This window comes from Rutidosis leptorrhynchoides, chromosome 10 (genome assembly GCF_046630445.1).
Source record: "Rutidosis leptorrhynchoides isolate AG116_Rl617_1_P2 chromosome 10, CSIRO_AGI_Rlap_v1, whole genome shotgun sequence".
Classification (NCBI taxonomy): domain Eukaryota; kingdom Viridiplantae; phylum Streptophyta; class Magnoliopsida; order Asterales; family Asteraceae; genus Rutidosis; species Rutidosis leptorrhynchoides.
The window spans coordinates 210717764-210731607 of NC_092342.1; the positions used below are offsets into that span (position 1 = coordinate 210717764).

The following is a 13844-nucleotide window of genomic DNA, read 5'->3' on the forward strand; positions in this document are numbered from 1 at the left end:
TTTAGGTTATAGACTTGCATAAGGTGGATATCAAGGATGCTCCATCTTCATCGGCTTTACATTATATGGTTGTAATTGGCGGCACATTTTTTGAGAAAGCAAAGAAAGATTTCAAAGATGTTTAGGTTGAAGGAAAATTTCTTAACCCGAAGACGTCTACAAAACAAAAGAGAAAGTATAGGGTCAGGAAAGTTCACTGGGAGAGATGAGAAAGATTAATGTTAATGGCATGTGAAGTTTTTGTGTTTATTTTAGTAGGTGGTTGCTTTGTGCTTTGTTATTAGTATTGTGGCTGTAGTTTGTTTTATATTGTTGTTCGACTTTGGTGTAGGTTCTTCGCATGTTGTTGACTTTAGTGAGGCTTGTGTTGTTTTTCGCTTTTTCTCGATTGTAGTCATGCCTTTTGGCTTTGGTGTTGTATTCGTTTACGAGTCTTCATCATTTGGATGAAGTTGCGCGAGTTCTTATATAGTTATAGTTTTTTAGAAGAAAAAAAATGAGAGTTGGATGGATGGATGGATGGTTGGTTGGTTGGATGGATGGATGGATGGATGGATGGATGGATGGATGGATGGATGGATGGATGGATGGATGGATTTTGCACTTGATGATTTTGCACAAACTTTCTTATTCTGCGAGAGACACCAACTGGCTGCAATCTAATTGAATAATGCCGAAAATCGATAAGCTTCGTGTCCTTGTTGTAATTAAGTAACACGATTCTCTGGCATGATGATAATCATGTTAAAGCGAAGGGGTACGAAATAGTTATTATTATTTTTAATACGAAATACGTTACAAATTACACAAGTTTTTATTATTTACAGATGAAATATACCTAAACCTTGCTACAACACTATAGGCAGTGTACCTAATCGTAGAGTAGTATAGTTTTTAGTAAGTCCGGTTCGTTCCACGGGGAGACGACTTATTTTACACTATATTTTTAAACAATTATATTTGTACAAAATATATATAATTATATATAATAATATATAAAAGGGGTTTTACCGTTTAATGACCGGTTTGTCGATTTTAAAACCTTAGTCGCAGTTAAAACCTAATGTAAAATATTAAAAATAAATATAACTTAATTTAAAGCGTAAAGTAAATAACAATAATGAAATTGCGATAAATAAAGTGCGATAAAATAAAATTTCGATAATTAAAAAGTACGATAATTAAAAGTGCAATTAAATACAATGACAATAAATAAAAATGTGATAATTAGAAGTACAATTAAATATGAAAATAAAGGAATTATGCTTATTTAAACTTCCATAATCATGATGTTTGACGCGTTGATTTTAGTTTTATGCCCATGGGTTAATTGTCCTTTGTCTTGGATTATTTAATATGTCCGTCTGGTTTTTTGTCCATAACAGTCCATCAGTCATAAATATAAAGTGCGAGTATCCTCGTCAAATTATCCTTATACCCGAAGTCAAATATTCCAGCTAATTGGGGACTTAAACTGTAACAAGGTTTTAATACTTTGTTTAATAATTACACCAGGTTATCGACTGCGTGTAACCCAAGGTTTTAATACTTTGTTATCAATTATGCCAAGTGTCCTTGTACATAATTTCACCCCTGTTTTAATAATTCCATAGACTATTAATCCATTCCCGTGTCCGGTTAAATGAACGATTATTCGTACATATAAATATCCCGCCCATCGTGTCCGATCGAGTATATATGGTTATTTATAGGTATGTCCAATTGTAAATCTTTATATTAAAATTAACAAACTATCATTTAGTTAAACAAATATAAAGCCCATTAATAGCCCATAGTCTAATTTCCACAAGTGTCGTTCTTTTGTCCAAACCCCAATTATGGTACAAAGCCCAATTACCCAATTTTAGTATTTAGCCCAACATCATGATTACTTCAGCTCAAATAAGCATAATAATAACTTAAGTATGAGACATTAATTTAAAAAGGAGAACATAGCTTACATTGATTATTTATCGCGTAGTGTTACACGGACAGAGCTTCGACTTTAAAACCCGTAAAATAACCTTTGCATAACCCAAAACTAATCTAATATAAAACTACACTATACTATTTATATATATATATATATATATATATATATATATATATATATATATATATATATATATATATATATATATATATATATATATATATTTATTTATTTATTATTACAGAGGAGTATTATTATTATTATGTTGTAGAGTCGAGCAGAAAGGCTGGCTATTTAAAGATGTGGTCTGATCCTGAGGCTCATGCGATCGCATGGGTTCTCAGTGTTAATCTCATGCGATCGCATGGCCAGCCTGGCCATGCCCAATTGCTTTGTTTGCTAGCTTGTCGACGTTATATTTAATTATATAATATAATATATATAATTTTATATAATTATATATATATTATATTATATTCTTGTGCATAGTAGACTCATAATTTTTGGTCCGTTGCGTCGGGCGTTGATAGTTGGCTCAGGTCCCGGTTCCGGATTTTTGAACGTCCTTTCGTATAATTTAATATCTTGTACTTTGCGTTCCGCAACTTGTACATTTGTTATTTTTAGACGTTTCTCATCAATAAATTGAACCACTTGGATTGTATCTTGTACATTTGAGCTTTTTGGTCATTTGCGTCTTCAAATCGTTGTTTTCGCCTTTTGTCTTCGCACTTATTTAATATAAACGATTACAACTTAAAATAGGACAATTACAACTAAATAATTTACATATTGGGAGGATATTGCTACTAAATATATATTCATTTGGAGCACTATCAAATATCCCCACACTTGAACATTTTTTGTCCTCAAACAATACAAAACTTGAAATTAAATCACATGAATCACTTCTTTATTCTTCACACTTTATACATCAGTGATTTTGATATGGCGATATAAACAATGATAGTAACATTGTGGTTTACAGTCCCACGTGACTATGAAAATTTAGATCCTTTAGGAAATTGGATCTTTATGAAAATATTTGATCTTTTGAAAATTTATTCTAGCTTTTACCCTAGATAAGTTTTCCGGAATAACCCTTCACCGGTGTTTGCAAAATATTTTTGTGGGTTTTGTGGGTTTTAGATTTTAAAATTTTAGCTCAAAACTTGCGGTTTTGTGTCACCCATTTGCTAACCTTGTATTGAGAAAGCAACACGTCCAGTATACTTGCTCCGTATATTACTTTTCGGTAAACTACCGTCCGGTTGTAAAGGAAAGCGTTGAACAAGCAACTGTTAAGGCAATGTCTAATGACATGCAGATGTTCATGGTCTAAAACGTGTCGGATGCAATTACTATCCTTTGTAGGAGCAATAGTAAAGATCACCCTATAATTTTTTTCGGTCTGGCACAAGGTCATGTCTTCGACCATGCTATGCAACCACCGTTCTTACGGTTGACACCCGAATTGGTTCAGATGACCTATTGAATTCCAGGTGAATTCCTAAGATTTTACGTTCAATGGTAATGAACGCATTGAAAATGGGTTTTCAGAAAACAAATCGGTTTTAATTTGATCAAAATATTTTCTCGTTCAAGCTCGAGTTTAGATATCATCGAATTCCATGAGTTTGTAATTCTCAATCTTTAAAGTCATTCTCAAGGATTGAGTAATATCTGTCTTAAAAGCTGATTTTTAATCTTTAAGGAGATTATCCTTTCTGGGGGTCTGATTCATTAGTCTTATCAAGCTAATTTGCACGGCGCCCTCCCCATTTTACGAAACAGATCCTCTCATGGTTAGGATAAATCTGACCACTTGGCGACCCTGTTTGATGCTGAGGTCCGTGGATTTCCTGCTGATTTTAGAGATGACTTTTCTAGATTTTTCGTCAACCTACAGCTGGTCTGGACGACAACTTCTTGACCTAAATCAAGAAGTGTGTGTCTTTTTCGGAAGACTTTACTTCCATTTAATGATGGAATTGATTCATCGTGTAGATCCATCTTTTCTTTTATCTTTATTATAATATTGCGGGTAAAACAGTCAATTTAGTCCAAAACAAAAGTACCTGCAATAACTTTACAGAAACATGTGATAGATAGTTTTTTTAATTGAATAACTTGGTACATTCTCCCCATACTTAGTTTCTTTCTTTGCCTTTTTATTCTCCTTTATTCCATTTTAAATGAATTCAAGTGTTTTAGGGTGTTTCTCAATTTATGTCCTTTTCGAGGTAACAATAATTTCGGTATTAACACCTAGTTTTCATCGTTCATAAATATGTATAAACATGATTTTGAATTCATTTAGTTGAAAAATTTTCAAATTTTCACAAAATTTGGCAATTAAACCAAGTGTAAACCTGAGAGAATTTATAAGCCTTCCCCACACTTGAGATTATGCAATGCCCTCATTTGCATGAAATCAGACTCTAATTATAAATTCATGAGGGTGATTAGTGCAGAAAAGTAGTTAAAGATACCCAGTTTTGTAATTACAAAGCTCGTCGAATGATAGATGGCGCACATCATCGTTCATTCCTTCTTGTTTTATCATACATGTTTTTCTTCAAAAAACGGTTGCTTTTCTGAACTGTTTTCTAATCTTTGAAAATGCGTCTTTTACCCTAGCTTATTATGCATGTTTATTAACGAGTTATGCACTAACCCGAACCCCGAATTTAACGTTAAGTGGGGTTAGACTTCCCCACACTTAGCTGACGACATGTGAAGTCGGTAGAATAAGTTCCATGAATTAGAATAGTGAGCCAGTTATTTACATCTCAGGTGGTGTATAATATATCAATGGGTTTAAAGTTTAGAACCACCCGATCGTCACTACTTAATTCTTTTTTAAGTGTAGCTTTTAGTAAATGGAAATGTCTCTTTTCTGGTTCTTGGTCAAATGAATCGATATACACCGATATACATATTTCTATAAGGTGGACAATTCATAACATTTCCTTCCGTTTATTCTCTGGATCAAGGTTTTCACCTCTATTACCCAATTGGGTGAAATTCGAGGTGTCATTATCTATTACAGCCCGTAGTTCATCTTCGGTAGATGACTCGTCTATTGAGAATATTGGTTTGGAAGGTTGTGGAATGGTGAATTTCTGGATCGAAGTAGATTCTTTTTCATTAACAGTACTTATCGGTCCCACCACTTTGGTCTCGGGGGTAAAGTTTTCAACGTTATCGTTTTCCCAAGCGTACCAATTTGTCACCCTTACTTCTTCTTCATTCATTGATTGATCGATGATTTCATCGGTAGAGGCTAATGTGTCGATATGTTGTAAAATTGGTAAAGCTGAATAAAAAGTATCATCGGGATAGTTGGTGATTTCGGAGCTCTCGAATTCAACAAAATTCGATGATATGAGATTTTCTTGTACATGACTCCTCAGATCAACAGGTGTGTAGTCTGATAGAGTTTCAGCTTGCCTATTTACAAACTCTCTCATTTGTTCATTTTGAGCATCAAGTTCTTCGAGTTTGATTTTCATATAATCTAAAGAATTTTCAGACACATAATTTTTCTCGTCTTCTGGTTGTGGATTTTGGAAATATTCTTGGGAATAATCCCAATTTGAATTGTATTCCTCATAATCATTCCATTTAGGTTCCATGGGTGCGTAATTTTCCATAGGAACATAATAATAGCATTCCCATGTTGAATGATAATCTCCACAGATTTCACAACCAGTTATTGTTTCGTCATTCGTGATCCAAGATTGACCGAACGAATTTTCATCAACAATCATTTGAGAGTATTGATTTAATTGATTTCGTATGTCAGAAAGAGTTTCCAAAATATTCTAGAAATTTTCCATAATGCGCTTATTACTAAATTTTAGCTACAATGTGGTGCATTTACTTAATTATCCTATTAGTTATAAAAATAAAAATTATATAAGTTATCAAATTAATAGACTTTTCTGATTTTGCCCACGTTTCGAATAGCCAATAGATGCAGCAGGGAGCCAGAACCCTTTAAATCGGAAGCTCACAACTCAGCCACTAACAAATCCAACTATTACTACGAACCAGAAAATTTGGATGTCTATCAATTTAACCGCTTAAAATAATTTTTCGTTTTTGAAATTTTAGAGAAGAAATAGAAAATTCTATGTTCTAAAAACTAGATCGTCGAGAAATAAGAAAGAAAAAGAAGCGCGTCGAAAAACGTCGAAAAATAAAAATAAGAAAGAAAAATGTCGAAACTTAAAAGGTACTAAAATTTATAAACAGTGTCGCAAAATTCTAAAGCACCTAAATCTTAATCTAAAGAAAAGGCACTTAAGGGATTTTACGGCAAAACCTAAAAATCTAGAAATATAAAATAAGCTACGGCAAAATACTAGTCTTAAAACTAATTACGAACGATAAAAATACAAATATTACGAATAAATGATAAAAAATACAAATTGTAATTAAAATGATAAAAATATAAATTTTATAAAAATATTATTTTTATATTATATATTTTATAAAAGTATTAATTTTTTTATAATTATAAAACTAATTAAAACTTAAATTACAAATTAAATTAAAACTAAAACTAAATATTATTATAAATAACCCTAAATAATAATAATAATAAATAATACCCCGTAATAAATGCTGAAATAGGGTTTCTGGCGTGTCAGATCAGGCCATGCGATCGCATGGTTTTACAAAACCCGGCTCATGCGATCGCATGGGTCTGGGTTCCAGATTTTTTTTTTATTGTTTTTCTAAAAATAATATATAAATATATGTATACAAATATATATTAAAAATATAGCGTTTCGCCGAGTCCCCGGCAGCGGCGCCAAAAACTTGATGTTAAAGCGAAGGGGTACGAAATAGTTATTATTATCTTTAATACGAAATACGTTACAAATTACACAAGTTTTTATTATTTACAGATGAGATATACCTAAACCTTGCTACAACACTATAGGCAGTGTACCTTATCGTAGAGTAGTATAGTTTTTAGTAAGTCCGGTTCGTTCCACAGAGAGACGACTTATTTTACACTATATTTTTAAACAATTATATTTGTACAAAATATATATAATTATATATAATAATATATAAAAGGGGGTTTTACCGTTTAATGACCGGTTTGTCGATTTTAAAACCTTAGTCGCAGTTAAAACATAATGTAAAATATTAAAAATAAATATAACTTAATTTAAAGTGTAAAGTAAATAACAATAATGAAATTGCGATAAATAAAGTGCGATAAAATAAAATTTTGATAATTACAAAGTACGATAATTAAAAGTGCAATTAAATACAATGACAATAAATAAAAATGTGATAATTAGAAGTGCAATTAAATATGAAAATAAAGGAATTATGCTTATTTAAACTTCCGTAATCATGATGTTTGACGCGTTGATTTTAGTTTTATGCTCATGGGTTAATTGTCCTTTGTCTTGGATTATTTAATATGTCCGTCTGGTTTTTTGTCCATAACAGTCCATCAGTCATAAATATAAAGTGCGATTATCCTCGTCAAATTATCCTTATACCCGAAGTCAAATATTCCAGCTAATTGGGGACTTAAACTGTAACAAGGTTTTAATACTTTGTTTAATAATTACACCAGGTTATCGACTGCGTGTAACCCAAGGTTTTAATACTTTGTTATCAATTATGCCAAGTGTCCTTGTACATAATTTCACCCCTGTTTTAATAATTCCATAGACTATTAATCCATTCCCGTGTCCGGTTAAATGAACGATTATTCGTACATATAAATATCCCGCCCATCGTGTCCGATCGAGTGTATATGGTTATTTATAGGTATGTCCAATTGTAAATCTTTATATTAAAATTAACAAACTATCATTTAGTTAAACAAATATAAAGCCCATTAATAGCCCATAGTCTAATTTCCACAAGTGTCGTTCTTTTGTCCAAGCCCCAATTATGGTACAAAGCCCAATTACCCAATTTTTGTATTTAGCTCAACATCATTATTACTTCGGCTCAAATAAGCATAATAATAACTTAAGTACGAGACATTAATTTAAAAAGGAGAACATAGCTTACATTGATTATTTATCGCGTAGTGTTACACGGACAGAGCTTCGACTTTAAAACCCGTAAAATAACCTTTGCATAACCTAAAACTAATCTATTATAAAACTACACTATACTATATATATATATATATATATATATATATATATATATATATATATATATATATATATATATATATATATATATATATATATATTATTACAGAGGAGTAATATTATTATTATGTTGTAGAGTCGAGCAGAAAGGCTGGCTATTTAAAGATGTGGTCTGATCCTGAGGCTCATGCAATCGCATGGGTTCTCAGTGTTAATCTCACGCGATCGCATAGCCAGCCTGGCCATGCCCAATTGCTTTGTTTGCTAGCTTGTCGATGTTATATTTAATTATATAATATAATATATATAATTTTATATAATTATATATATATTATATTATATTCTTGTGCATAGTAGACTCATAATTTTTGGTCCCTTGCGTCGGGCGTTGATAGTTGGCACAGGTCCCGGTTCCGGATTTTTGAACGTCCTTTCGTATAATTTAATATCTTGTACTTTGCGTTCCGCAACTTGTACTTTTGTCATTTTTAGACGTTTCTCATCAATAAATTGAACCACTTGGATTGTATCTTGTACATTTGAGCTTTTTGGTCATTTGCGTCTTCAAATCGTCATTTTCGCCTTTTGTCTTCGCACTTATTTAATATAAACGATTACAACTTAAAATAGGACAATTACAACTAAATAATTTACATATTGGGAGGATATTGCTACTAAATATATATTCATTTGGAGCACTATCAGATAGTTTAACCTGCAATATGTGTTCCAATATTAAAAATAAAAGCTATTGATAAACATACAAACATAATATAAAAAATATACACTCACTTATTAATGTCGATGGCAGGAAAGATGTTTTGAAACATTATAGTCACCAGCTTCAAATGTTGCTCCCCGGTCCCAAAACCAGACAACACAATCTAAATAAAAAAGTAAAACCTTAAATGATGAAAAAAAGTATGTACTTAAAATTAGGGAGTTACCAGATGTGAAGACCCGTCCAAAACCATCATGTACAAATCATCAACAACAGGTCCATTACACGGTTACAACACTACATGCTAGTTTAAAATAGAGTTTTGCATTCATAAAAGGTAACGTTTTTACCAACGTCGAATGTTTTACAAAAGATAACGTGCTTCTGTGAATAGAAAGCATTAACAAAAGTACGTTACACTAAGATCATTACAAAACTATAGTTCAAATGCAACATAAATTGTGAATGCAAAATAAACGTTCCATGATTGAGACATCTCTAAACAATGCAGCAGAAGTCTAACACAGCAAGTCTATTACAGCGGAAGCAATTTCGTCTAAGCACCTGAGAAATAACATGCTTTAAAATGTCAACACGAATGTTGTTGAGCTATAGTTTTATTGTAAACAACAATGTAATGTAGACCACGAGATTTCGTATTCAAAATAGTATATAAACTATATGCTTAATAGTGGGCACTTGGTAACTAACTTAACGTAAAATAATATATGACCCCCTAAAAGTACACTTGGCAAGTGCGTTAAAATAGACGAAGTATTAAATACCCGTTAAATGCTAGCGCGACTAGCCCGAGTGGGGATGTCAAACCCTATGGATCCATATCTAAGATTCGCCTTCACCGGTTCATAAACCAATGACTAAACGTTACCGAGCTAAGGGAAAAGTTTATGCCGTTATGTCACCCACACATATATAAAGTTAAAGTACTCGTGTATAGTATGTTAAAAGATAAAAAGCACATGTATTCTCAGTCCCAAAAATAGTTTAAGTAAAAAGGGAGCTATAACTCACAGTGAATATGCGGTAAAGTCGATACGAAAAAGTAAGCAAGTAGTAAGTCGGTCCAAACAAGTAAGTTGGTCGATCTAAAAGCTCCTCAACCTAAATCAATGGTTGCTAAGTCAGTAAATCGTCCCAAAAGGTTTAAAAGTACGTAAGTTAAGTCCTAAGCATCATCATTATCATCATACGTAAAAGATAAAGTAAGTTTTCAACAAGAATAGAGATCGAAACAAAGGGCTGACTTCGGAGAGCTGCTACGACCTCTATACAAACTGAAATGATGCGCGGCCAGTGGTCAAGGCTTCGTTTGTGAGTCCTCTTACCACTGTCAAATTTTAAGATCCTAAATCGATGTCGTTTGACCGTGGCGACGGTTCAAGCGCGAGTAGGTCAGAAATTTCAGCACGTCGTTACGAAGGCGTAGTGATGTTTGGAAGGCTATAAATCCTAAACCATATATCGGATTTAGGCGAGTCTTAAATGAAAAGTCATCTACTCGAACTGAAATATATGTAAATCAATTTTTCAGAAGTCCCAGGAGTCTGATCAGACCCTGAAAAACAGAAACAAGTGCTCCGGTGGGTTCCTTGGTGTTTGATGCTCATCACGGTTCTCATCCTTGATGCGTATAAGCCTCAAGTGTATAACTCTTTGATGTTTTAGCATCATTATGACCAAGTTTTAACCATCAACACACAACTAAATGTAAAATCTAACTTTCTATAAGTTTTGAACATCAAAGTTGTCTCTTTATTGTATAAACACAATAAAGCTTCAACCTTTGTCCTTTTGATACAAGTTTATGCATCTTCATCATATGAGATGATGAAGACTTGATTTTTATCACAATAAAAATCATAGAAAGGTTCCAAGTAAGTGAGATCTACAATAATAACTTAGATCTCATGTGTTAAGAAACCCTAAGCTAGAAAGCTTGGATTTTTACATGATTAATGAGGCCATAAGCTAGAAAGCTAAGATCTAGTAAAAATAATGAGATCATAAGCTAAAAATCTTAGATCTAAACAAAATAATAAAACCCTAAGCTAGAAAGCTTGGATCTTTAATGTTCTTAAAGATCCTTAAAGCAAAAAGCTAGATCTACAAGTTACATGAAGATCATAAACACAAGTTTTGATCTTTTAACAAAATAAAGTGATCTTAAGCTTTAAATCTTAGATTCAACAAAGTAATGAAGATTCAAAGCTAAAAAGCTTGAATCCTTCATGTTCTTGAAGATTTCAAATCAAAGTTTGAATCTACAAGATGTAACAAGATCAAAAAGCTAAAAAGCTTGATCTCATGAAGATGATGATGATGATGATGTCGTGATTAAGAAGAAAAAGAGAAGAAGAAGAAACTTTAAGAACTTACAATTCTAGTGTGAAAAAGACTAGAGAGAATATTAGAGAGCAAGTGTGTGTGAAATGAGAATGAAATGAAGTGTGAAATGAAGAATGAGGCTTGCATTTATAGTGGTGGTGGGGGTGCTAGGTGGCGACGGTTATGGGGGACAAGGGGGGACAACTTTTGCTTTTGCATGGTGGTGTACAATGGTGATGTTGTGATGTTGGGTAGCATGGGGTAAGAAGTTAAAACTTGTAAGAAGGTACATAAGCATACTTAGGAAATTTTGTCTTAATACTTACATGGGTTTTGTCTTTAATTACATGGGATAACTAATCCATTAACTAGCCCACTAAAATGAATCCATTAAGTTGAGTAGGGTGGGCCTTTAATGAGCTAGGCCCAATAAGGTGTTAAGCCCATTAAGACTAACTAGTGAGCATTAGTAAACACTAAGCATAATTAAGGAACCATCAAGCCAAGTAACTGTCATTAATAAATAAAAATTATGATTAAGTAGTCATAACGCTCCAATTATGACAAAAGGTTAACGTGTACCAAGTACGTAGCGTGTTTTAAACAATAAGTGACACTAACAGTCATAAATACATTCAAGAATCATTTTAAGTAACTAAGTACTTAATAACACGTTGTAAGGCATTACGAAATTAATTAACATAAATAATGATCCCAGAGTATAATCTAACTCAGTACGCACAAATACGCAGTTTCGTGAAAGTAATAAATATAATTATAAGTCGAAAAAGTCGGGTCGTTACATCAGAGGTGAGTTTTTAAACAAATCTTTCGGAACTCTTGGACTTAAAAGAGAATTAGCGATATCAACAGCTAACGAGTACTCCTGAATTTTAAACGTAAGAGTGGGACCCTGTGGTGTTCGTACAACTCTCAAATAAGGAGAGTTTCCTGTTTTTGATAACAGAAGAAAATGAGTAACTCCCATTGGCCCTGCAACATTCAAGAAATCTCTAAGGTTGTTACGTTTCTTCTCCTGCAATTAACACCACCAGATAAATAAATACCAAGCGAACGAGTTAAAAAAACAATACATACAGTGAGATATTAATAGATAACAAGTATAAATACCTTTAAGTTTAAAGAAGTATACGGAAGCATCATTTTACGCAAATCAGCTTGCAATTGTTTAAGAGAACTAGGTAATTTCAACATTGAAAAAACAAAACTCTTGGTATTTTATCACCAGTTACAGGATCCACATTCTGTTGTGGTGGTTGCTTCTTTGATGGCTTCACAAATCCCATTTTCTTTTTCTGATTCAAATATATATATTTTTTGTAACTTTTTATATTATATAATCTACAATTAGAATATGTAAGTATGAGTTTAAGCAAACGCACGTGCGAAATGTGTGATTACAACAGAACTAACTAAATGAAAACTATGTGACCTGCTGACGACGGCGTAACGGAAAAAACAGAATGGACGTCTAACATAATTAATTTTGTTACTTGAGTAGTATAAATAGTCGATTGAATCACTGAAATAGTTAGCTTATGAAATGTGAATAAATTTCTCTCTAGTTTCTATTGTAATCGTTAAACAAATCATTAAGACCAAATAAAGCCAAAACCATTTTTATTTAGGTGGATTTTTTTAGTTCAATACCTATTTATACAAATCCGGATTAACATAACAGTAAACTAGTATCCGTGCATTTTAATATAGAATAAAAGCTTTAATAGCTGAAATTACTTACATTACGGAAGCGGGCCATATATGTATAGATAAATAAGTAAGTAACTCGGTGCCTTAAAACTCAAACTGCATATAAACATACAAGTGATTGGTAAATGAAAAAATTAAGAAAGATAAATATGATTTGATGAAAAGTAAACCTGAAAATAGAGTTACATACCTGAATTCGATGTGTCTAAGAGAGGCGACAGTGAAGGATTTTGAAGGGGTTTTAAAGAGAAACGATGAACAAGGCCAGTGAGAGCTCGTTTAGAGAGTGATGGGGCTTTTAATAAGAGACGATGATTACGGGGTTTTGAAGATGTCGTGATGATGAAGTCGATCAACGACGTGCATGTTGAAGGTTGTTGATGGTGTGCTAGATGGATCGCTAGGTTTAGATAGTGGTTCGATTGTTTCTGGGCTTCCTATTTTAGGCCTTTATTTAGGCTCATCTATTGATAAATTAGATAAAAATGATTTGGGTTTGAGCCCCCAAGAAAATGAGCATCTTTTAAGACTAACTAATCGAGTTTGGTTCTGTTCCGTAGTTGTTTAGGTTGTAGACTTGCATAAGTTGGATATCAAGGATGCTCCCTCTTCATCGGCTTTACATCATATGGTTGTAATTAGCGGCACCTTTTTGTGAAAGCTGTGACAACCGGGAAATTTTTGACCAAATTTAAGCTTAATCTTTATATTGTTCCGACACGATAAGCAAAGTCTATTAAACCGAGTCCCAAAATGTTTGAACTATTTTTTTTTCATGAAAACATTTAACCTTTGACTTCCCCGACGATTCATGAACATATATGTATATATGTATATATATATATATATATATATATATATATATATATATATATATATATATATATATATATATATATATAAGTATTGAAAATAATAAAATATAATTAAATCATTAGAATTAAATATGTAAAATATTTTACAAGATAAG

The 13844-nt window shown here is 32.3% G+C and overlaps 1 pseudogene; it reads right to left on the minus strand.

Moving 5' to 3' along the window:
* Window positions 1-141: 141 nt before the first annotated feature.
* On the minus strand, window positions 142-12923 carry LOC139870796 (peter Pan-like protein; annotated as a pseudogene).
* Between the last annotated feature and the right edge of the window lie 921 nt (window positions 12924-13844).